Below are 26,766 nucleotides of genomic sequence, written 5' to 3'. Positions count from 1 at the left end.
TAAGTCATTAGTTATAAAAATCTTGAATGCAGATGAAAATTATACTTACATTTAAATCCAATTCTTGGGCCACTAGAATCTTTACATCATTTGCCTTTTGCATCGTACTTCTAGCATTACTATACACAAGTATTTCTTCCGATTATCATTTCCAATGAGGCAGGGACTCATTAATAAAAGCGAGAATATTTAACTAATAATTTTGAATTGAAGCGTAGAAGCAACTTCAGAGAGATGTGGTTCGTATGAAATAAAAGTTTGAACTGATTAAAGTTTGGTGGTAAACAAGTAAAGAAAACTTTTGAGTCTACCTGATTTTATGAACAAAATTGAAATTTGTTTATGGGAACGGAATTCAAATGTCTACAAATGAATAACGAATAGTTAATGTTATAAGATCTTTAGAGAACAACTTAGAAAACTTAGTTTTTAATTTTTTTACATGTAGATAAAGTAGGAACATAATGTATAAAATTTCAGAAGACACAATCAACCAATGATAATTGATAGTTTAAAGTGTAAACCTCAGTACTCATGCAAACACTATATTTACTCATCATTGGTCCAATTCACTCGAGGCAGGTTATGTTAGAATATCTAGACATCGTGCATAACGGTTGTGATGACAACGGAGAATAAAAACAACAGAAGAGCACAGGGGTGCGTTGTCAGGATTTCGAGACCACCTCCATAGGAGTATCCCACTTTGTGGAAGACTTCTGCGTTTTGGAGGTGTGGGGTGGCTGGTCGGGAGGACAGATTGGTGTTAGGGTTAGAAGTAGGAGTACTTCCAGGATTTACCGATGGTATCTGTAGTTTAGCAGACAGCTTACTGCATTACTTACTTTCATTCGTTTTAATTCACCCTCTAGTTCCGAGATTTTAATCTTAACATCTAGTTTTCGGGTACCTCTTGGCTTATCTTTTTCGCGGACACTACACATGGTTTATTGGTTTAGTAACCGAGGTTGCCAGCCAAATTAACAATTCTTCTCTTTTGTCTGAATATGGCAACTCATATAACTAAATTCAAACAGAAGGACGAACGTTATGTCTAACTCCATTTGGGGGTCTGATATCGGTGTAGCTCTTTGCCGAATTTTGCTGTTGTTACTTACTTTTCAGAGAATATGCAAGAAATTGCAGTAATTTATTCAATCAATTAATTGAAATACAAAGGATGAATCAACAAAAAAGACAACTACTACTGTGCTCTTGAGCTGTTTCTCTCAAACTGACTCTCACTGTTTCTTGATCACCAAGGTTACCTCGATCGCCTTCATTTGTCAATTGTTATTGTTTTTTAACATACTTTATTCTATTTTATTGTTTATATTAACACCGCCTCTCAATAGAATAGAATGAAGGCAATCCGAATCATAAAGACATTTCAATTATTTGTGATTGCTTTTCTTCCTCTAGGTAAGTCGCAAATAGACCTAGTATTGTTCTTTGCTAACGACTGCATTTCACAATTGATTGCTTATTCCCACTCAGACCAGTCACTACGCCGTTTTGCTTCCGATATTGTGGACGGATCGTCACCAACAAATCGTTCTGCTGATAACACTAGTGATTCACCTTCGATAGATGATAGTGCCATATGCGCATCACATTCAGGTGCATAATTACCGTAACGTAGCGGTGCCTTTCTTACTCTCCCGCTCTTTCGTTGAGTTACCTCGCTGATACCCATGTTATCCAAATAAACGCCGTTACCAACACAATCCAAATTAGTACTGTGGATTTCTCCAGTTTTATCAGTACGCGACTGTTCATCATCATTTGGTTGAACTGCTTTACCGTCACACGTACTCCCACTATCTGTAACCGCCTCTGAACCGATTATCTCTACTAACTTTGATCGATTTAATACCGATGATTCATTGAATGTTACATTTCGACTAAAAATTAGCTTCTGTTGTTCAATATCCCAAAGTCAATACGTACCAAACGTCGCACCATAACCAAGCATAATACATTTTGTTGCTTTTGCTTGTAATTTCAACCGCATTTCATGTGGAATATGATTGTAACATTCAGAACCAAATATTCGAAGGTTTGACAGCTCTGGTTTCTTTCCAAACCAAATTTCTGCTGGTGTCTTGTCTTTAAACTGCTTTCCACCCGCGTTTGTTGGCAATCGATTTTTGATATAATTTGCCGACATAATTGCTTCATTCCAAAACTTATTTTCCATCCCACTGGCCAACAGCATTATCGTAGCCTTGTGTTGCAGCGTTTCATTTAAACGTTCAGATACTGAATTCATTTCCGGATTGTATGCAACGGTGCCTAACATCTGAATACCCTTTTGTTTGCAGTATTCTTTAAATTCGTTTGACGTATATTCACCACCGCCATCATGTCTCAATTTTGACACCTTTGAGCCATGAAGTGCCTCAGCCATTGCAACAAATTCCTTGAATTTACCAAACGTTTCACTTTTTCTCTTGATGCAATAGACCATGGATGCTCTCGAATAATCATCCATGAATGTCACAAAATAACGTGACCCATCGTATGCATCCGTTGGATACGGTCCACAAACATCACTGTGAATCAATTCCAAAACTCGCAATGAACGTGTATTTGAATTTCTTGGAAACGGTGAACGAACATGTTTTCCAAGTACACACGATTCGCACAACTGTGTATCCTTTTTTTTACATTACTCATACCAATAGCCATATAATTGGCTAACTTTTTCATATCATTTCGGTTGAGATGACCAAGTCTAAAATGCCATAGATTCTGTGATATTGTTTTCAAATTATTCACTCCTGTAAATCCCGCAAACACATTGTTGTCAACGTACAAAGTCACTTCATACATTCTTCCATTTACGCGTCCGACAAACTTTTCGACACCATTCAGCGATACATAGGCATAATCACACTCAAACACAATTCGATATCCCTTTTGTGTTAGTCTTCGAATTGACATCAAGTTGCATTTCAAATCATTCACGAATAGAACGTCCTCCATTGTTTTTACCGATGTGTCACCATGGTGAAATGTTTTAACGAGAATGTCACCACGTTGCTTTGTAACAATGCTTTGATTTTTCTTGGCAACCGAAATGCTTATTTCGTCAATTGGTTCCAAATTTATCGAAGAACATCTTCTGATTCACCATATGCTGAGTCGCTCCAGAATCTAAAACAAATTTTATTTCCGCGTAATTACCGCTATTCTGCTGCAATTGAGCGTTAAATGCCTTCGATTCTGCCAAATTCTCTTTGGTACCATCTTCAGCAATTGCATACATCGATGAACCGCTTGCTCTGTTTGCGCTTTCTCTATTTGACCTCTCTTTTTTGTTTTTATTGCGAAAACATTGAGCCTATTTGTGTCCAGGTTTTTTACACAAATGACATATAATTGTCTTATTCCCAGCAAACATTGCTCCAGGCTCAATTGATTTACTCGAACCATTTCCACCAGTCCGCTTATTGTACTCATCCATTAACCGAGTTTTAACAAATTCTACAGTTAACTTTGATTGATCCATCGTTTCCGATGGTGTCACTAGGTTATCATAACCTCTTGGCATAGTAATCAACAAATGTACAACCACATCAAGCTCTTCCATTTTAGCTCCCGTTGACTTTAACTCTCGAATTCTCTTATCAAATTGCAAAAGGTAACTTATCATATCATCCGACTCATTGTATTTCATTGTCAGCAATTGTTTTCGTAATAAAACTTGCGACGCCACACTTTTCCTTTCGAAAATCGTGCATAATGTGTCGAACATGTCCTTTGCCCGAGCTTTTTCGCGAACATACTCAAGTTGGCTATCATGAACTAACTGTACTAATATCGAAACACATTTCTTTTCATTCAACTTAATCGTAGGATGTTTTGTCACATCTTTCTCCGCTGTAAGAATGACCTCCAACGATTCCTCGATGAATCTTCTCAACTCCTCTTCATCAAGCAAAATTCCCACACGAAATTTCCATTTGCTAAAATTCGTGCCATCGAGTTGTTGAATTTTTAGAATGTTATTTACAGTAACGTTCGCCATCTTTGTCTGTTGCCTTCACCACAATTGACTTCCAACCTCAATTGTATAACTTTATCCTGCACGCAGTGGGCCCATAACCTCAGAGAATATGCAAGAAATTGCAGTAATTTATTCAATCAAGTAATTGAAATACAAAGGATGAATCAACAAAAAAGACGGCTATTACTGAGCTCTTGAGCTGTTTCTCTCAAACTGACTCTCACTGTTTCTTGATCACCAAGGTTACCTCGGTCGCCTTCATTTGTCAATTGTTATTGTTTTTTAACATACTTTATTCTATTTTATTGTTTATATTAACGTTATGTCTAACTCCATTTGGGGGTCTGATGTCGGTGAGGCGCTTTGCCGAATTTTGCTGTTGTTACTTACTTTAGATAGTTAACTCTTTCGGAACTTGGAACGGAGTCGTGCTCAGGGTTTACCGGGCGGTTGACCTTTCTTTCTGCCAATAGAACCTGGATTTGAACCGCCTTTTTCTTTTCTTCTTTCACGGTTTTTGCTGGCGATGTGCCGTCCGGTTCCAATATAATTCGGAACCACTCGACCTTTTGCAGGCACACTTGCTGTTTTCCCATTTCATTATCGCAAATTCGGTTATTAAACTGTTTATAGTACGAAAACAAAAATTTAATTCAGTTGTTTCTTGGATTGGTAACCAAGGTTACCAGACAAGTAAACAAATTTTTTCATTTGTCTGAATTTGGTAACTAACTAAATTCAGACAAAAGATGGACACTAAATAAACACAAAAATATCACTACAAACACTTTTGAAAACTGAGGTGTGAGTGTGATGAGAATAATAGTCGATGTTACAAGAACACTGATCGTTTGTTATATTATTACAAAGTGTGCTAGAAACGTCAAAGACTAAAAACTAAGAACTAAAAACCCTGCGTAGCATGACGCTTGCGTTAGGGCATCTATACAGAGGGGTTCCAAGTATCAATGTGCAATTTCATTCCTTAACAAACACTTTTCCGTAGTTGCTACTCAAATTTGGATAAATGACGATTGTTACCGCTGCCATTGGTAACGACAGAAAGGTCTCTTATTGTTAGCGACCTTTGTCAATTTTTCAAAGTGCAACCTGGGAATATTGTTAATAGTATCAATTTTTCTTTGAGTTGTTCGTCCTTCTTCTGTCTGAATTTTGTTATAATAGTTACCATAATCGAAAGAGAAGAGTTGATAACGCTAATCCCAAATCTTTATCCCAACCAGCCACCCCCACTCCTGCAAAGTCTTCCAGCTCCAAAACTCAGGAACTCGGACACCCCCAAGGAGGTGATGTCGAAATTGTCTAACTACGATGCACCCCACCAGTTATGATTCAGTGTTCAAATTTATGTATATCGAATTGCATTAAAGTATTTTAATCCAAGTAGACTAAGAATTAGAAGAGACTTCTCATAGAGAAGTAACTTTTAAATTGGTTTGGGAAAAAACAGCGCTCATGATTAGCCGTCTCAGATCTCAGTTTCGGATAATATTTTTTGACAGCTCATTGACAATCTTGGCAACTGATCTTTGTGTAATTTCGTTTTGTTTGGTGTCCAATCCTATAATGCTCTTTGGCGAATTACTGAGAGAGGTTATTTCAATTTGCCAAAATATGCGGAAAGTGGGAAGGTCCTAATTATGTGATGTGAATTTATAAGTTTAACAGAATTGAAAAAAAGCAGCTAAAAAAGATGTTTAAGTGCTATTATTATCTTATCAAAGAAAATATATAAAATTTTGATATTTGTTAGGAATAGCAATGTCTAATTAACAATTCACACACTTTTGTCGATGCATATTCTTCAGACAACAAAAGTATGTTTTACTTTTGATTAATAGACATATCGCCTTCATTGCTGTTGAAACCTGAATATGTACAAAATATCATTTGATTTCAAAACTGATCTTGAACAATTATTTGGTAACTTCTTACAATTTCGTCATTGAAAAGATAAAAACAACAAAAGAAATAAGTATTTACACTTCGTTAGCTGTTTGTTTCACTTTTTAGCCTTCAATGCAGGCACAAATCTAATATTTTTGTTTGTATTCAAAAAGTTATTATAATTTTGTCCAGATTGATGTTTTCAATGAACTCAGAAGTCTTGATTTATCTAGTAATAGAGGTCCTTATGATATTCCTTCTACAGTATTGAATGAATTGTGGATTCTCATTAACAAAGCCTCTAACAATGAAATTTAAAATGTTTTTAAAATCTACTTTATTTCCTAACGTACGTAAAAAATCGTTTGTTATACCTACCTTAAAGGATGGAGGTAGTTTAATTGTTGTTTTCCAAAATTGTCCAAAAAAATCACTTCCAAAATAATTATGCCTTAGTTCCAAAATATTATATATGAGAGTCAACATGAATTTTGCAAATGTAAACCTTCTGCGACCAACCTTCTTATTTATAACCTCTCGACAGTTGGTGCTCTTGAAATTCATTTACAGGTTGATGTTGTTTATACAGACATTTAAAAGGCATTTGATAGAATCTGCCATGATTTATTGTTTGCTACACTAAATGGGCTGGATTTGTCAAGTAATTTTTCCACTGTAAATAATCATAACGATTGCAATGTAAAGTGATTAGTTTTTATAAAAAATTAATCAACACCATATTCGCAAGTTATACTTTAGATAAAAGATTTTAATGTAATGTGTTTGAAATTTAAAAATGAGTAATATATTGGGCGGTAGTTTTTCTAGAAAAGTTGGTTCGGCTCAAGCTAAAATGAATTTGGGTAAATGTAAAAGAAAAGCTGGATCATATCTTGGTGCTTTTGCCCACACATTAAAGTAGCTTTTTACACAAATACTGCTGTAGGATCCCAGGTTCTGCGATGTTTTGTCGTATAAAATAACCTCTTTCCATAATCGGCATCGCGGATTATATGTACAGCAATTAAGCAGAACGAAATACACTCACATTAGCTGTCAAAATTGCCAGAGTTGTCAAAACGTGCTGACTCCTTAGGAACTCGTTAGGAATATTTAAACAATTACAATAATGGCAACTTGATGCCATTATTGTGGAGATGTCGATTACTAGTCCTGAAAGTCATGGAAATCAAATTAGTTGCAGATCTATCGTCGACATACAAAAACTGTCTGTGATTCTGACAGAAAATTAACATGTGAAAAGAAATTGTTTTTGTTAGCTTTGTTAACTTTATATTTTCATTAGAATAGATTGCTGCTAAGAGAAGTTCCAACTATTATAATTTAATTTGAATATGTGATACGAGGGATGAAATTGAAAACAGGATAACTAGATGTATATACACATAAATAAAATTTTAATTAATTAGTAATTACAAAACTAAACGAACATTTGGGAGTGGGTGTGGGATTGAGTGACATTTTGCGAACTTTCAAGTTTCAATAGCAACGAAGGAATTTTGTTTATCAAATAAAAGAAAATAACATTTATGTTGCTAAGATTACGTTTCCTTGTGACATGTGCCAGACGTTACAATATAAACAAAACATGTCCAATTAAACCTTATTCGAAATATGTAATTTAGAAAAAAGTTGTCTTCTTTCAAGTAAATTTGATTTGTTTCTTTCATAGTATTAATATTACATCAAATTGTGGTTCAGTTATATTTTTAATATATTTCTATTTGTTTTAATCGAAAGTGTCATCAAATTGACAGAGAAAAGAAATATCGAGATGATTTTTCGATTTGTTATAATAACTTTAATGACAGTGATTCATTTATTTAATGACCACGTTACAAATCACATCTGTGTGTGAAATGATATGGTCAAATGTCACGTGTTGATTACCAGGAAACTTTTGCACAAACAGTCAGGTGAGATTCAATACGATTGTTACTATCTGTGGCTGTACAAAATAATCACAAAATCAAGTAACTAGACGTATAGACAGCATTTTATTATGGAGAACTTGAACACACCTATTTATGACTTAACAAGAAGGGTTGGATCATGACGAAAACATGGTATGTAAATTGAACAAGTCACTATACGGGTTAAAACAATTCCCTCGCAGCTGGAATGCAAAATTCGACTCTACACCGAAAAGAGTTTTAGTAGTAGTTTTAGTATTTATACGGAACAAATTTTAAACAGATTTGAAATGACTAATGCTAATCCTAATACTGTTCCAGTCGACCCTCACATAAAGCCACAGTTGGAAGATACTACCTCACTTCTGCTGTTCATAATAACACAGTTTGTTCCGTCAAATTTTATTTGGCTACCATCGCAAATAATCTGACTTAGAGACAATAGATGTGTTGCCAGTTTAGGAACACATCATACTTTTGTAAAAAGCACCTTTTTGTTTTGACCTTCATCGTCATAATGGTCCAACATCACTTGTTCTGAGCATTGCACAGATTATACTTTGTTGTCTGCTACTCTGATTTTATGTATGACAGGAGCCGTCATATTTTCAAGCATGTTCTTACGTCTTGTCATGTGTGACGATGCACCGGAAGCCACTTGCCATGGGTCATTTTGGCTGGATGTTGCCTCAAACACAACAGCATATGATGAACTACTTGCTTTTTGTTGAACATTCTTGGTCCTGGATTTGCATTTGAGGACTTTTATGACCTTACTTATTACAAGTATAGCACCCTTACTTACTTTGCTCCTTGTGGTTGTTATTGTTGACTGAGAATACTGTTGAGTCACTTTCAGGTTGTTTAACATTTTGTGATATGTTGATTGAAATTGAAGTTATCTTCATGCCGGAGCTTTCAATAGCAATAATCATTGGTTGATAGGAGGACTCTGGTAGACCGGAGAGTAGCAATGTAACTAGCCATTCATCGTCAACTGCGAAACCAATGTTTCTGAGCTTGCGAGCAGTACACATAATTTTGCTCACATATTTCTCTACGTTTTGACATACAGTAAGTGAAGTATTATAGAGATCACGCAGCAGCCCATCACAGCGTGTCAACAAAGAGCCATCAAATACTTATGAAAACGTATCCCATACTTCTTTTGCAGTACTACTCTCTTGCATGTGCACGTAATTTATTTAGTCAACTAGTAAATTTATCTTAGTTTTTGCCTTTGTGTCTCGTTTTGTGTCCACAATGACACATGTGGTGGGGTCTATGCAGTTCCACAACTCCTCTTGGTGTAGGTAAGTTTTTAGAGCAAATCGCCATGTTACGTAATTATCTCGGCCGGTTAACTTTTCAATTAATGCCAATTGATTGTTTGCTGACAATTTAAGAACCCTTATTCCAGATGTTACGAGAAAACACTTTTCAATTGTCGTATTGACGTTTTAGGTTAACTTCATTACTTTTCTCAGTAAGTAAGCCATTCTGGGCTTCCCTGGGCTTTTCTGGCTACATAACCTATTAAATTTTCTTAAAAGAATTTATTATTTCAGGAGAAAAACTTATATTTAAGAATTTAGTGTTAAAATTACAACTTAACTGTCTACAGGCGCACAATACAAATTACAATTTTATTAGTTTATGTGTAGTTTCAGTACACTCCTACAGGTCATCGCATCAGTTACAATTGGATTCCCAAGAGGAGATGAAACATTATTTGTTTTAAGATGTGTTATAATTTTTAATTCTTAATAATAGCGTAAGCTTCATTGCGCTGTAAATTAGATTTTTTTGAGAAGAATGCTTCAGGTAAACTACTTCAGGTTAACAAGACAGCATTAAATTAACTGAGGAATGCATATTATCGGATTTTGTAAGCTGGGTCAGCTCCTTGATTAATATTTATATGATCCCATTTTCCGCACATTTTGGCTGAATGAAATAACTTCTTTCTGTAATTCGCCATAGAGCATTATAGGATCGGACACCAACAAAACAAAATTATGAGAAGGCTCTTCTAATTCTTAGTGTACTTGGTCTAAACTACTTTAATACAATTCAATATACAAAAATTTCAACACTGAACCATAAATGGTTCACAATTTCGACATCACCTCCTTGGAAGTGACCGAGTTCCAAGATGTGTTCTGAGTTTTGGAGCTGGGAGACTTTGCAGGAGTAGGGGTGGCTAGTTGGGATAAAAATTTGGGATTAGCTTTAGGAGTAGGGGTACTATCAGAGTTTACCGATGGTATCCCTAGTTTAGACGACAAAGCTGTGTAAGCACTCTTTCACTCTCTGTATTCTCACCTTCTAGTTCCAAAATTTTATTCCTAAGGAAATCGGGTACCTCTGGAAACGTCAGCAGACGTTTGGGTTTTATTGAGTTTTTCACTTAGCTTTTCTTTTTTCCGGACCCTACACATAGTTTAACAAATTAACAACTCTTCTCTTTCGATTATGGTAACTATTATAACTAAATTCAGACAAATGAAGGACGAACAACTCAAAAAAAAAATTGTAATTTTCAACAATATTCCCTGGTTGCTACCCACACTTTGAACAATTGACATAAGTCGCTAACAATAAGAGACTTTTCTGTGGTTATCAATGGCAGAGTGTTGGTAGTGATATTTTCGTTTTTATTTAGTGACCCTATTAAAGTTCCTATTAAAAGACAAGAACCGTGAAATAAGAAAAGGAAAAGGAGGCTCAAATCCAGGTTCTATTCGCAGAAAGGAAGGCGGTACCACATCCAACGACACAGCTAATTATTGTAAAGCCCCAGTTTTGATCGGTTACATTAGAGTACATTAGAGTACCAATTAATTCTCTGTATCGTGTGGGGTCTTTGAATGGTTTTAAATCTCTGTTAAATTTTGAGTGGCAGTCATACAGTGTTTTAATTGGATTGCAATCTACCATTCTGAATTTCTCTAAAATATATTTTTTTTGTTTAAGTCTTACTCCTTTCTTACTTTGGTTAATTTCTATTCTAAAGAAAAACCTAGCAATCTTTGATCTTCAATTTCTCAGCTAATTCTCTCTTAATTTCATTACCAGTTTGTTTTTCGACAGTTCTTTTGTACTCCTTAAATTTTTCAAAAGCTTCTCTCTTTGACTTATGGAAAAAAACCTGGCACCACCTATTATAATCGTATATTAATGTAAGAAGATATCTTGATCCACCGCTGAGTCTGACTCGCATTGGTCCGCAGATACCTGAATGAACAACATTCAGTAACTGCTTACTTCTTCCTTCTCTATCAGTAAAGGGTTTCCTTGCTTGCTTACCTCGTTGACATTGTCACACCACATGGGTAATTTATCATTATCCAATTTATTACTGTGTACCAGTCGCTTTCTGTACAAATCCTGTACGCCTTTACAATGTAGGTACTTCAGTTGTCTATGCCACAGGACCATTTTGTTTGAATTTCTATGCATTATTCATTTGCAGATATTTGAATTCCGTTGCCATAAACAAATTTCAATGTTTTATTTATTAATTCGTTATTCATTTGTAGACATTTGAATTTCGTTGTATATAAAAATATTTCAATATTTTTCATAAAATCAAGTAGACCAAAAAGTTTTCTTTATTTGTTTACCACAAACCTCTAATCACTTCAAACTTTTATTTCATAAGAAACACATCTCTCTGAAGTTGCTCCTACGCTTCAATTCAAAATTAATAGTTAAATATTCTCTCTTTATTAATGAGGTTCTTTCTCATTGAAAATGGTAATTAGAAGAAATACTTATATACAGTAGTGCTAGAAATGAAACCGATCGTACCCAACTGTTATTTTTAGGGAATAGTTTTGGCTAAATTCATTATTTATATTTACAGGAATTCCCAACTAAACACAGAATAACGCTCCATAAAATAACACATTAATTTGTTTTCAGAATAAATTATGATTTTTTTTATTGGAGCAAAGAAGGGGAAATCTACAAGACGTAGTGCCGGACTTTACCGACTAAAAACCCCTCTCCGGGCACCGATCCGAAGATCATGGCCTAAGAGTAGTTAACCATAAAGGTTTAGGAAAATAGAAGGGAAAATTAAAGAGGGACGTAACAATCGCTACATAGTAAAGAAAAGAAGTCCCAAAGAGACGCAGAAGTCTAGACAGCCAAGAGACAAGGTCTCTTGTATCTGTCGGATTCACAGGGTTGGATATCATGCAAGCATGCAATCTCCGGATTAGAGTGTTGAAAGATAGATCTCCGGAGATTGAGGGCATGCTATTTTCTCTGAGGCTATGAAATATGAAAAAATATGCAAGAAATCCGAAAAAAGTACAAGAAAAAATAACAATAACAGAGAAAACAGCATTACCAAGAAACCGTCTTCAAAAGTTCTATCAAAAAGGCTGAGGACTGGAATGTTCCCGTTGGAGTTTCACATATCTGTCTGTATATAAAGCAGTTACTTTCATTTTATGGAAAGTTTTCCACAGTATGGGCATACGTTTCAACTCATCTTACATCTGAGAATTAAGCACGTTTGTAGTAATTATAATATTAAAATTGTGCCGTAGTAGTTTTTGCTTATATTTTAATCTATAATTTATGACGGAAAATGTGTTTCCTAAATAATTATATTGTGTATATCTGTATATTTTTCCACTGAATAATTGGAGGTTGAAAAAATCGGCAATGTGTCGAAACCATTTTATAACACCAAACTAATATTAAAATATCGACATAAGTTAAACAAAGTAGTTTTATTTGTAAAGTTATGTTATATTAAAATATTTGGGAATCTCATTTATGGTCATCCACTGTAGGTTGAAATACAAGGATGAGATTGATTCGAAACAGTTCTACCATCAAAAATATTATAACAAATTGAAAAATCATCACGATATTCCTTTGCTCTGTCAATTTGCTGAGACCGTGGATTAAAACGAATTATAAGAAACGATATAACTGAATCACAATTTGGTGTTATATCAATACAATGTAAGAAACAAATCAAATTTGCTTGAGAGAAGACAACTTTTTTCTAAATTACATACTTTTGACATATGCCATAAAGAAACGTAATTTGACATGTTATTTTATTTTTTGACAAACAATTCGTTGCTATTGATACTTGAAAGTTTGGAAGGAAGGAAAATAACGGAGCGATTTTTAATTAGGGATGTCTCAATATGATTATACGGCGTTGTATAACACGATATTTTACACTAAAAATTCTCTGTACTCTGTAATATTGTATAACTTTGGTTAACTTTTGATATATATACAAATCGGGATTCTTTTTTACAGTTTCAAAGACATTTTAGTGTTTTGTTAATATATCATATGTCCTAACTTTATTTGAGTGAACTTTAAATATGATATGATATGGTAATATTTTGATCCAGCAAAATTAAAGCCCACGGGAAATTTTCATGTGGCTTGATTTCCGAGAATTTCATAATTAATTAACACTATTTGAAATCAGAGCTCTAAAATAGATATATTTCGTTATTAATGTAATTGTTACAATATTCCGCCTTGATTAACTGCAATAAATTATGTATCTAAGGGAATCCAAATTTAAAAAACAATAGAACACTTGTTGTAACCTAGCATCTGTTATTTACATCTGTTCCCAAAACTTAATTTAAAATATTAACAATTTCAGCATTCAAGAGATGCTGCGAAACTTTAGAACAGTAGGTGTCTCACCATTCAAAAAATCAACAACTACATACACGCCATTAATTTATTTCAGATGTAATTCATGAGGAATAACACATAATTTCTAATGAAAGTCAAATTTGAGGATTAACATCAGTGAATCAAATTTAAATGTGTGTGGTTTAAATTAATGGTTAAGACTTGAATAATACTATATGGAATAAATAATGAAATTATTTATTAACAATTTCTTAAAACGAGAGAATAAGTTTATGAGAACTCTGGTTCTGTACGTGTGTTTTGACAACTAACTGTCAACTGATGTTGGAGTTATTTCATTTTGCTTGTTGGCCGATTTTATAATGGCCTTACCAAGTATACAAAGTTGTTATTCTAAATTGTCGAGATATTCTTAACACAGGATCCTATAATAATAATCGAGGAGCTATTTTCCTGTCACAGTTAACTGTGTGGCATTCTGCTGATATAATTTAATTTACAATGCGAAAAAATATCTTATTCTTGAAAATAAAGCTTACGCTATAACAGAGTCAAGAATTGAGACGCAATTTACTTAGAAAATCATTTATTTAGAATACCGATCAGACATGTAGTAGATGTTAAGATTCTGCATATAGCATATAGATTAACCAAGTAAATTGTGTGTCATCTCTTGAATGTTTATCTTTCTTTTCAGTTATGTTTTACCTTATTGCACGGTAAAGTAGATTTTTTAGAAAAATACTACTTAATATGATCCCAGGTTCCTATAATCGCGATTATAAGATTAGCAACTAAGCAGAATGAAAATACCCCAACATGCCCAAGTTGTCTAATTTGTCAGCAAATTGTCAAAACGTGTGTAGTGGTTACGAGCTCTCAAGAAAACGTGGAGACACTTAAAATATATATGCACTAAAGTAGATGAAAATTTCATCAAAATTACAAATGATAGTGTTCTTAATTATAAATTTCATATCAACAAAGATTGCAAATTTTTACACAGAAAATTGTGATTTGATTTTGTTTATAAACTGTGTTGTCATTATTTGAACTTGTCATCTAGACATGAGGAATCTAAATAAATTTTGACATAAAATTAGAAAAATTAGAAAGATTGGTATCTTAGTGTTGTTTGAGGGTGATAATCCAACCAAACGTGAAAGAGAGAAATTCAGTACCTAGTTGAAATTTGCCGCTCACTAATTCTTGCTTAAAGAATCAACTACGTGAATTATTTTTTGATTTAAAAAGGTGACATATTTAAACAGTTACAATAATAGCAACCTACTGTCCGAAGATTCCGATTACGAGTCACTGAAATCAAGTCAGTTGTAGATGTCTCGACGACATTTATTTTCCATCAAAGGAATACTGTCTGTGAATCTGTCAGATCATTAACATGTGAATAGAAATTGTTTTCATTAACTTTATACTTAAATGCAGAAATATATTTTGCTGCTAAGAGAGGTGGGGGATGAAATTGAAAACAAGTAACTTGCCTGATGTATATACACATAAATAAAATTTTAATTAATTTGTTATTACAAAATTAACGAACATTTTGGAGTGAGCGTTGTATTAAGTGACATTTTGCAATCTTTCATATTTCAGTAGCAACGAAGGAAGATTACGTCACCTTATGATGTATGTCAGCCTGTCCAATTATAGGCAAGAGTTATGGTTAATTCAATTAAACCTAATTCGAAATATGTTGTTTGGAAACACGTTGTCCTCTTTCAAATAAATTTGATTTGATCTTATATTGTATTAATATTACATCAAATTGTGGTTCAGTTATATTTTTTGTTATAATTCTATTTGTTTGAATCCACAGTGTCAACAAATTGACAGAGCAAAGAAATGTCGAGATGAGTTATAATAACTTTAATGGTAGAACTGTTCCGAATCAATTTCATCCTTATTTTTCAACTTACACTAAATGACTATAAATGTGGCTCCCAAATATTTAAATATAATATAACTTTCCAAATAAAACTACTTTGTTTAAGTTTTGTGGTTAATTTAATTAATTTTAACCTCCAATTAGTTAGTGGAAAGAAGTACTTAAATGATATATGCGACATAATTTTAGGAAACACATTTACTGATTACAGTACAGATTAAATTTTAAGGAAGAATAACTTCGTCACTATTCTAAAATTATAATTAGAATAAACAAGCTTAATTCTCATATGTACTATAGGTCCGTACTATCGAAAAATGGAAATCGAGATGGCGATGTGTGGGACAAGAATTGAACTTCTATCCAAAGAAAATTTCGACACGAGGTGGATTCAGGTAGAGGCGTTACTTACCAAAATCGATACCTGGGATTTCGTTAATGGTGAAGTATCAAAGCCAGTTATATGTCAGGGTGACACAAAAAGTGTATCAGCGCTTAAAACGTGGATGTAAATAAGATAAAAAGGTAAATGCGGACATAATCCTATGCATAAGCCCATCGGACCTCAAGAGTATCAAAGGATGCGAGATTCCCAAAGATTGAAATTGGAGTCAATCCATGCTTCAAATGGACCGGCACTATTGGAACAATTATTTTATATATTTTATATATAATATTTATTTAAGTATAAATAAAATTGGATAACGATAAATTACCCACGTGGTGTGACATATGTGAACGAGGTAAACAAGCAAGGATACCCTTTACTGACAGAGAAGTAAGAAGTAAGCAGTTACTGAATATTGTTCATTCAGACATCTGCGGACCAATGCGAGTCAGAACCAGTGGTGGATCAAGATATCTTCTAACATTTAGGTGTATTTTCTCATGTCAAAAGGAGAATTTCTTGAAATATTTAAGGAGTACTAAAGAACTGTCGAAAAACAAACTGGTAATGAAATTAAGAGAAAATTAGCTGAGAAATCAAGATCAAAGAATGCTAAGTGTTTTTTGGAATAGAAATTAACCAAAGCAAGAAAGGAGTAACACTTAAACAAAAAAAATATATTTTAGAGAAATTCAGAATGATAGATTACAATCCAGTTAAAACACCCTATGACTGCCACTCAAAAGTTAACAGAGATTTAAAAATGTTTAAAGTCCCCACACGATACTGAGAATTAATTGGTAGTCTAATGTAGTCTAATGCAGCCGATCAAAACTGGGGCTTTACAATAATTAGCTGTGTCTTTCTGACAATCGAACCTGGATTTGAGGCGCTTTTTCAGTTTCTTATTTCACCGTTTTTGTCTCTTAATAGGAACTTATTCTGAAATGGAACTGGCGAAGTGCCGTGTGGTCCCAATAGGACTCTGAAGCACTCGAACTTCTTGCAGGCACGCTTGCTGTTTTCGCATTTCATGACCGCTAATTGAGTTATTAAATTGTTTATAGTACGAAAACCAAAACTTAATTCAGTTGTTTCTTGAATTGGTAACCAAGGTTACCAACCAAGTAAACAATTTTTTTTATTTGTCTGAATTTAGTTACTAACTAATTTCAGACAAAAGATGGACAGATTTCAGTAGTTGCTACCCAAACTTGGATAAATGACGATCGTTACCGCTGCCATTGGTAACGACAGAAAAGTCTTTTATTATTAGCAACTTTTGTCAATTGTTCAAAGTGTGGTTAGCAACCAGGGAATATTGTTGATAGTAACAATTTTGGTGTGAGTTGTTTGTCATCCTTCTGTTTGAATTTAGTTATAATAGTTACCAAATTCGAAAGAGAAGGGTTGTTAATTTGGCTGGTAACATCGGTTACTAAATCAATAAACTATGTGTAGTGTCCGGAAAAGAGACAAGCTAAGTGAAAAACTCAATAAAACCCAAAAGTCTGCCGACGTTTCCAGAGGTACCCAATTTCCTTAGTGTTCAAATTTATGTATATTGAATTGTATTAAAGCATTGCATATTCTTCAGACAACAAAAGTATGTTTTACTTTTGATTAATATACATATCGCCTTCATTGCTGTTGGAACCTGAATATGTACAAAATGTAATTTGATTTCAAAACTGAACTTGAACAATTATTTGGTAACTTACAATTTCGTCGTTGAAAAGACGAAAACTACAAAAGAAATAAGTATTTACTCTTTACACGTGAGCTGTTTGTTTCATTTTTTAGCTTTCAATGCAAACACAAATTTAAACAATATCGTTTTGTCATGAAAATATTTTTGTTTATATTCAAAAAATAATAATAATTTTTTCCAGATTGATGTTTTTAATGAACTCAGAAGTCAGATTTATCTAGTAATAGAGGTCCTTATGATATTCCTTCTACAGTATTGAATGAATTGTGGATTATAATTAACAAAGCGTCTAACCATGAAATTTAACTTGTTTTTAAAATGTGCTTTATTTCCTAATGCACAGAAAAATTCATTTATTATACCTACCTTAAAGAATGGAGATAGTTTACTTGTAACAAATTTAGGCCTATATGAAAAATGTTTTGTATTCCATAATTGTCCAAAAAAATTCATTTCCAAAATAATTATGCCATAGTTCCAAAATATTATAAATGAGAGTCAACACGGATTTTGCAAATGTAAATCTTCTACGACCAACCTTCTTATTTATAACAATTCGACAGTTATCATTTACAGGTTGATGTTGTTTATACAGACTTTTAAAAGGCATTTGATAGAATCTGCCATGATTTATTGTTTGCTTAACTAACTGGGCTGGAGTTGTCAAGTAAGTTTTCCACTGTAGATAATCATAACGATTGTAATGTAAAGTGATTAGTTTTTAAAAAAAAATAAATCAACACTATTTTCGAAAGTTACACTTTAGGTAAAAGGTTTTAATGTAATATGTTTGAAATTTAGAAATGTGTAATAGATTAGGCGGTAGTTTATCTAGAAAAGTTGGTTTGGCTCAAACTAAAATGAATTTGCGTAAATGTAAAAGAAAAGCTGGTGAATATTCTGGTGCTGAAAGAGTTCAAACACAGAGGTTCAAGAATACAGATATTATTAAAAAGCACTGATTGCAGAACAATTTTTAAATGGGATGGACAGTAATTTAGCATATAAATTCCAGCTTAAAGTATGCGTTATTGTTGAAGAAGAAATTATGAGTAGAAATATTTAATCTTTCCATTTCTCTGTTAACATCATCTATTACTGACTAGTAATTAATAAGTTAACTTAGTTGTCACGCCCTTCCAAATTCTGTCAATGTCAAAACTTTTCGGGTTATTCATCAAACTCTCTAATACCCTCAAAAATTATTTCTTTTTACAAATTGCAAATTTAAATAAAGCATCCTAAGAACTCCATTTACAATTCAACGCATATGGAGAGTTACTACCACGATTTTAACACATTTTTAAAGCAAGTATGGAACATATAAGTAAAACAAGTAATCGTGTCTCACTTCTTGAATGTCTATAATAGTGTAAGCGTTCCTTTTAATTATGTTGCCCTTGTTGCACTATAAAGTAGATATTTAGAAAAATACTGGTTAATAGGATCCCAGGCTCTGCGATGCTTTGTCGTATAAAATAACCTCTTTTTATAATCGGTATCGCGATTATAAGATCAGCAATTAACCAGAACGAAAATATTCCAACATTAGTTGACTAAGTTGTCAGAGAGTTGTCAAAACGTGCGTACTCGTTAGGAACACTCAAGAAAACGTGGAGACACTAAAAATATATATGTAACAAACCAACAAAAAATGCTATTACTTATAAATTTCTACTGTAAAAAGATTGCAAATTTTACGCGGAAAATTGTAGAATAGAAATCAATATTTCATGATTTGGTTTAAAAGTTGTGTTGACATTATTTGAACTTGTCATCCAAACATGAGGAATCTAAATAATTTTCTTCATAAAATTAGCAAATATGGAAACATTGGTATCTTAGTGTTGTGGGAGAGTGATAACCCAACCAAAAGTGAAAGAGAAAAATTGTCGCTCACTAATTCAAGCTGAAAGAATCAACCACGATAATTTACTGTTGATTTAAAAAAGTGAAATATTTAAACAATTTCAATAATGGCAACTTTTTGTTTGAAGGTTTCGATTACGAGTCCTGAAAAATCATGGAAATCACGAACTTTCAAGTTTCAGTAGCAACGAAAGAATTTTGTTTATCAAATAAAAGAAAATAACATTTATGTTGCTAAGATTACGTTTCCTTGTGACATATGCCAGACATTACAATGTAAACAAAACATCCAATGTCCAATTAAACCATATTCGAAATATGTAATTTAAAAAAAGTTGCCTTCTTTCAAGTAAATTTGATTTCAGTAAGAAGAAATGCTAGTTGTGCCTATGTTGATGATGGCCGGTTATTCTCAATTGATGAATCAGAACTAAATTAATTTAAAAAAAAACTGAAAAACACATATTGGAATTAAAATAATGGAAACCCCAAGTAATTTTTTGGGAATGCAAATAGAAAGTTTTAGTATTTATGTGGAACAAATTTTAAACAGATTTGAAAAGACTAATGCTAGTCCTAATACTATTCCTGTCGACCCTCACATAACACAGCCTGTTCCGTCAAGTTTTACTTGGCGACCACCGCAAATAATCTGACTTAGAGACAATAAATCTGTTGCCAGTTTAGGAACACATAATACTTTTGGAAAAAGCACCTTTTTGTTTTGACCTTCATCGTCATAATGGTCCAACCTCACTTATACTGAGCATTGCACAGATTATACTTTGTTGTCTGCGACTCTGATTTTATGTATGACAGAGTCATATTTTCAAGCATGTTCTTACGTCTTGTCATGTGTGACGATGCACCGGAAGCCACTTGCCATGGGTCATTTCGGCTGGATGTTGCCTCAAACACAACAGCATATGATGAACTACTTGCTTTTTGTTGAACATTCTTGGTCCTGGATTTGCATTTGAGGACTTTTATGACCTTACTTGTTACAAGTGTAGCACCTTGAATTCTTACTTGGTTGTTGGTTGTTTTCTTGATGACTGACAATACTGTTGAGTCACTTTCAGGTTGTTTAACATCTTGTGATAGTTTTGATTTCACAGAAACTGAAGTTATCTTCATGCCGGAGCTTTCAATAGCAATAATCATTGGTTGATAGGATTCTAGTAGACTGGAGAGTAGCACTGTAAATAGCCATTCATCGTCAACTTCGAAACCAATGTTTCTGAGCTTGTGAGCGGTACACATTATTATGCTCACATATTTCTCTACGTTTTAACATGCAGTAAGTGAAATAATACAGAGATCATGCAGCAGCCCATCACAGCGTGTCAACCAAGAGTTATCCCATACTTATTTTGCAGTCTACTCTCTTGTATGTGCACGTAATTTATTGAGTCAACTAGTAAATTTATCTTAGTTTTTGCCTTTGAGTCTCGTTTTGTGTCCACAATGACACATGTGGGGGGTTTTATGCAGTCCACAACTTCTCTTACTGTAGATGTGTATTTACAGCAAATCGCTAGGTTACGTAATTATCTCGGCCGGTTAACTTTTCAATTAATGCCAATTGATTGTTTGCTGACAATTTAAGAACCCTTATTCCAGATGTTACGAGAAATCACCTTTCAAATGTCGTATTGACGTTTTAGGTTAACTTTATTACTTTTCTCAGTAAATAAGCCTTTCTGGGCTTAAAAGAATTTATTATTTCTCAAGAAAAATTTATATTTAAGAATTTAGTGTTAAAATTACAACTTAACTGTCCATAGGCGCACAATTCAAATTACAATTTTAACAGTTTATGTGTAGTTTTAGTGCACTCCTACCAGCTCATCGCATCAGTTACAATTGGCTTCCCAAGAGGAGATGAAACATTATTTGTTTTAAGTAGTGTCAAAATTTTTCATTCTTTATAATAGTGTAAGCTACATTGCGCTGTAAATTAGATTTTTTTTAGAAGAATGCTTCAAGTAAACTAATTAGGGTTAACAAGACTGCATTAAGTTAACTAAGGAAAGCATATTATTATATTTAGTTCGCTGGGTCAGCATCAGTAATATTTATACGATCCACATTCCGCACATTTTGGCAGATTGAAATAATCTCTTTCCGTAATTCGCCAAAGAGCATTATGGGATCGGATACCGAACAAAACAAAATTACACAAAGATCAGTTGTTAAGATTGTCAATGAGTTGTCAAAGAATACGAACCGTATTCCATATCAGTCTTCAGAATTTTTGCCAAACTAATTTAAGTGTTTCTTTTCTATGAAGCCTTTTTTCTAAATGTTAGTGTATTTATCTTTTTGCTTTAATTCAATTCAATATACATAAATTTGAACACTGAAAAATTTCTAACATTATCTCAATCATCTAAATCTTATCAATATTAAAATTTGCCCTAATGTGTATTATTTATTTTCTTGAAAAATATTACTTTTTACCAGTGTGCGTTTATATTCGGATTCAAACTCAGATAAATTTTTATTTATTTATAGATTTTATTATGATTAACCATGAGTGACAATAAAGTATGTATCTAAGGACATTTATATAAAATTTAAAAAACAAAAGAAAACTTACTGCATTGTCCCGGATGTGAATCGGGACGGTCTCAGTCGGGGATCGTCGTATCGGTACGGATATTCGAACCGGCACGACTTGGGCGCCGTGTCTGAAGGACAAAACTGGTGGGGTGCATATATACATATATATATATATATATATATATATATATATATATATATATATATATCATCAGTTATCAGTTACTAAATCAATAAACTATGTGTAGTTTGAGGAGAAAAGACAAGCCAAGTGAAAATCTCAATAAAACCCAAAAGTCTGCCGGCGCTTCAAGAGGCCTTAAGATTAAAATATCGGAACTAGAGGGTGAACTACAACGAACGAAAGTATGTAATGCAGTAAGCTGTCTGCTAAACTGCAGACACCTTCGGTAAATCCTGGAAATACTCCTACTTCTAACACCAATCCTTTCTCCCAACTAGCCACCCCACACCTCCAAAACGCAAGTTTTCCACGAAGTGGGTCACGCCTATAAAGGTGATGTCGAAATCGTCTGATGATGACGCACCCCTGTGCTCACCGAAAGGACATGAAAGTACTGGAAGTCTTTATATCCATTAAGGTCAAAAGCCAAAAGTGAATAATTGGAACAGTTTACCAGCATCTGGTTCTGATTTTTATTCCAATCATTGTGCATCAGTGGATATATTTTTGGTAACTGGAGATTGAAACCTGCCCCGAGTGAATTAGACTAATGATGAGTATAGTGTTTTCATGAGTTCTGAGGTTTACTCATTAAACTATCACTTATCATTAGTTGATTGGGATTTACTTTTTAGCAATATGGATGTTAATGATTGTGAGCACAAATCTTATGAAATTTTATAAAATATGTTCCAACTTGATCTACCTGTAAAAATATTTAAGAACTATGTTTCTTAAGTTGTTCTATAAAGGGCTTATGACATTAACAATTCGTTATTCCTTTGCAGATATTTGAATTTCGTTGTCATAAACAAATTTAAATATTTTTCATAAAATCAAGTAGCACAAAAAGATTTCTTTATTTGGTTACCACCAAACTTTTATCAGTTCATATCGAAACATACCTCTCTTTTACAAAATTTGTTTTCAGAATAAATTCAATAAATTAAGATTGAAATCTGAAAGTACTATGTAAAAGGCAAATGGTGGAAAGATTCTAGTGGTCCAAGAATTGGATTTAATTGTACGTATAATTTTCATCTGTATTCAAGATTTTTATAATTAATGATATATTTTATGCTAAAACACACACAATTAAATTATTTAATTTAAATAGAAAACAAATAAACTATTTCGACGATTCGTTGGACATCAGGAATTAGTTACACATTGACAGACTGATTACTATCATATAAATGAAGATGAAATGAGCTATGACAAAGCCACACGATATCGGGAAATATGAAAAAAAAATCCAAGAAATCAAAAAAAGTACAAGAAAAAATCCCAATAAAGAAGAAAACAGCATTACCAATAGTTCTACCAAAAAGGCTGAGGACTGGAATGTTCCCTTTGGAGTTCCACATATCTGTCTGTGTATAAAGCAGGTACTTTCATTTTGAGAATTAAGCATGTTTATAATAATTATAATTTTATAATTGTGGCGAAGAAATTTTTCCTATTGTAATCTGTACTTTATGACGGTAAATGCGTTTCCTAAATAATTATGTTTATATCATAAATAATTATGTCGTATATAGCTGTAAATCTTTCTACTGAATAATTGGAGGTTGAAAAAATCGACAATGTGTCGAAACCATTTTATAACACCAAACTAAATTGTCGACTTAAGTTAAACTAAGTAATTTTATTTGTAAAGTTAAGTTATATTTAATTATTTGTGAATCTCATTTATAGTCTTCCAGTGTAGGTTGAAATATAAGGATGAGATTGATTCGAAACTGTTCTACCATCAACAATATTATAACAAATCGAAAAATCATCACGATATTCCTTTGCTCTGTCAATTTGCTGACAATTAGAATGAGAATTATAAGAAAAGATATAACTGAACCACAATTTGGTGAAATACAATATAAGAATCAAATCAAGTTTTGCTTGGGAGAAGACAACTTTTTTTCTAAATTAAATACTTCTGACATATGTCATAAGGAAACGTAATCTTAGCAACATAAATGTTTTTTTTTTGACAAACAATTGGTTGTAAATGTAGACGAGAGATCTGCAACTGATTTGATTTCAGTGTCTTTCAGGACACGTAATCTAAACCTTCAGTCAGTAAGTTGCTATTTTTGTAACTGTTTAAATATTTCACCTTTTTAAATCAACAGTAAATTCACGTAGGTGATTCTCTCAGCTTGAATAACTGAGCGACATATTTCAAAACTGAAATTTTCTTTTTCAACATTGGTTATCACCCTCAAATGATATACTAACTAATCTTTCCATATTTGATAATTTTATATCGCAAATTATTTAGATTCCTCATGTCTGGATGACAAATTCAAATAATATCAACACAACTTATAAACCAAATCGTAAAATAGTAATTTCTATTTTACAATTTTCTGCGTAAAAATTGATTTGCAATCTTTGTTCGGTTGAAACTTATAATTAATGGCTTTATCATTTGCAGTTCTGCTAAAATTTTCATCTACTTTGGTGCATATATATTTTTGGTGTCTCCATATTTTCTTGACAGTATGCGTGTTTTGACAATTCACTGACAACATCGAGAACTAAAGATGGAGTATTTTCGTTCTGCTTATTCGCGATACTGATCATAGAATGAAGGTATTTTATACTACCAAACATCGCGGACCCTTGTATCCTATTAAGCAGTATTCTTCTAAAATATCTGTAATAATAATAATAATAATATCATAATTGAAAAGAAAGTTTATGCTCCTATAGACATTCAAGAAGTGAGACACAATTTACTTGCTTTACCTATATGCTCCATACTTGCTTTAAAAATATGTTAAAATCGTGGTAGTAACTCTCCATATGCGTTGGGATGTAGATGGAGTTCTTAGGATGCTTTATTTAAATTTGCCATCTGTAAAAAGAAACAATTTTTGAGGGTATTGCAAAAATTATCTTCAAAAATTGATTGAATAAATCATATTGTGGAAGAGACTGAAAAACACAGTGACCAAAGGTTTTTTTGAAAGAAGGAAAATAACGGAGCGATTTTTAATTAAGGATGACTCAATTTGATTATACGGCGTTGTAGTGCATTGATTCAGTCAACCAAAGGGGCGGTATATATAACACGATATTGTACACTAAATACTCTCTGTACTATGTAATATTGTATAACTTTGATTAACCTTTGATATATATACAAATCGGAATTCTTTTTTACAGTTTCTAAGACATCTTGGTGTTTTGATAATATATCATATGCCTAACTTTACTTAAATGAATTTTAAAATGATTGGTATTATTTTGATTCAGCAAATTTAAAGCCCGCGGGAATTTTTCATGTGACTTGATTTTCGAGAATTTCATGACTAATTAACACTATTTGAAATCAGAGCTCTAAAATAGATATATTTTGTTATTAGTGTAACTGTTCCAATATGATTGATTAACTGCAATAAATTATGTACCTAAGGGAATTCAAATTTAAAAAACAATACAACACTTATTGTAAATTAGTAACTGTTATTTACAATTATTCCTACAACTTAATTTGAAATATTAACAATTTCAACATTCAAGAGATGCAGTAAAACTTGAGAACACTAGGTATCTCATCATTCAAAAACTCAACAACTACATACACGCCATCAATTTATTTCAGATGTAATTCATAACACATAATTTCTTAAAAGAGTCAAATTTGATGATTAACATCAATGGATTGATTTTAAATGGAAAATGTGTAGGGTTTAACATAATGGTTAAGGCTTGACTAATACCATATGGAATAAATAATGAAATTATTTACTAACAATTTCTTAAAACAGGAGAATAAGTTTTTGAGAGACTCTGAAGCCGATGTCGTTTGCCTGCAAGAAACATTCCTAAAACCGGACATGGGATTCTTTATCCCAGGATACTCTATCCTCCGGGCTGGTGGAGGGGATGGCATTCTGATCCGGAACTCCATCAGGCACCAGAGGATCGATACGTCCCTCTTTCTGGGCGAGTCGATTGGAGTCGAACTCGCCCTAGAAAGTGGTCCGCTTAGGATTGTCTTGGCTTATGTTCGACCGACTGAGAGAGTTTCCTGACTCAATCTCCCGTCCATCCTGCATCCCAACTGTCGTACAGTCATTGCTGGGGACTTCAACAGTAAGCACACAGCGTGGGGTTGTGTAAAATCTAACACCAACGGCGGTTTCCTGCTGCGGGCGTCACTGGACTACCGGTTCTCGGTGGAAACCACCGAGACGCCAAACCACTTCCCTGATAGTCCCTCATGCCGATCTGATATCCTTTCCATTTTCCTCTGCAAAAACATCACAGAGGTGCCGGAGGTCATTAACTACCAGGTGTTGTCTTCGGACCACAACCCGATCTCCCTGGCACTTAACGAGAATTGTTGCCAGTGGGAGCCTCGTAAGAGGAAAACCAACTGGTTGCAATTCCGTTATTTAATGGAAACCACCGATTTGCGGTGCAGGATTTTGAACTCTGAAAGGGATATAGACGGTGAAGTGGATAGGCTGTCAAATGACATCCTGACAGCCTTAGAACGGTCGACGCATGCTTGCCCTAACATCTGCAAGCAGCATAGTCTTCCTGGCGAGGTTGTCACCCTCATCAGGAAGAAAAACCGTAGCAGGAAACTTTGGCAGCGTACTCGGGACCCCTTCATCAAGGCC

This window comes from Aethina tumida, chromosome 1 (genome assembly GCF_024364675.1).
Source record: "Aethina tumida isolate Nest 87 chromosome 1, icAetTumi1.1, whole genome shotgun sequence".
In the NCBI taxonomy this organism is placed as follows: domain Eukaryota; kingdom Metazoa; phylum Arthropoda; class Insecta; order Coleoptera; family Nitidulidae; genus Aethina; species Aethina tumida.
This window is presented reverse-complemented; position numbering follows the sequence as displayed.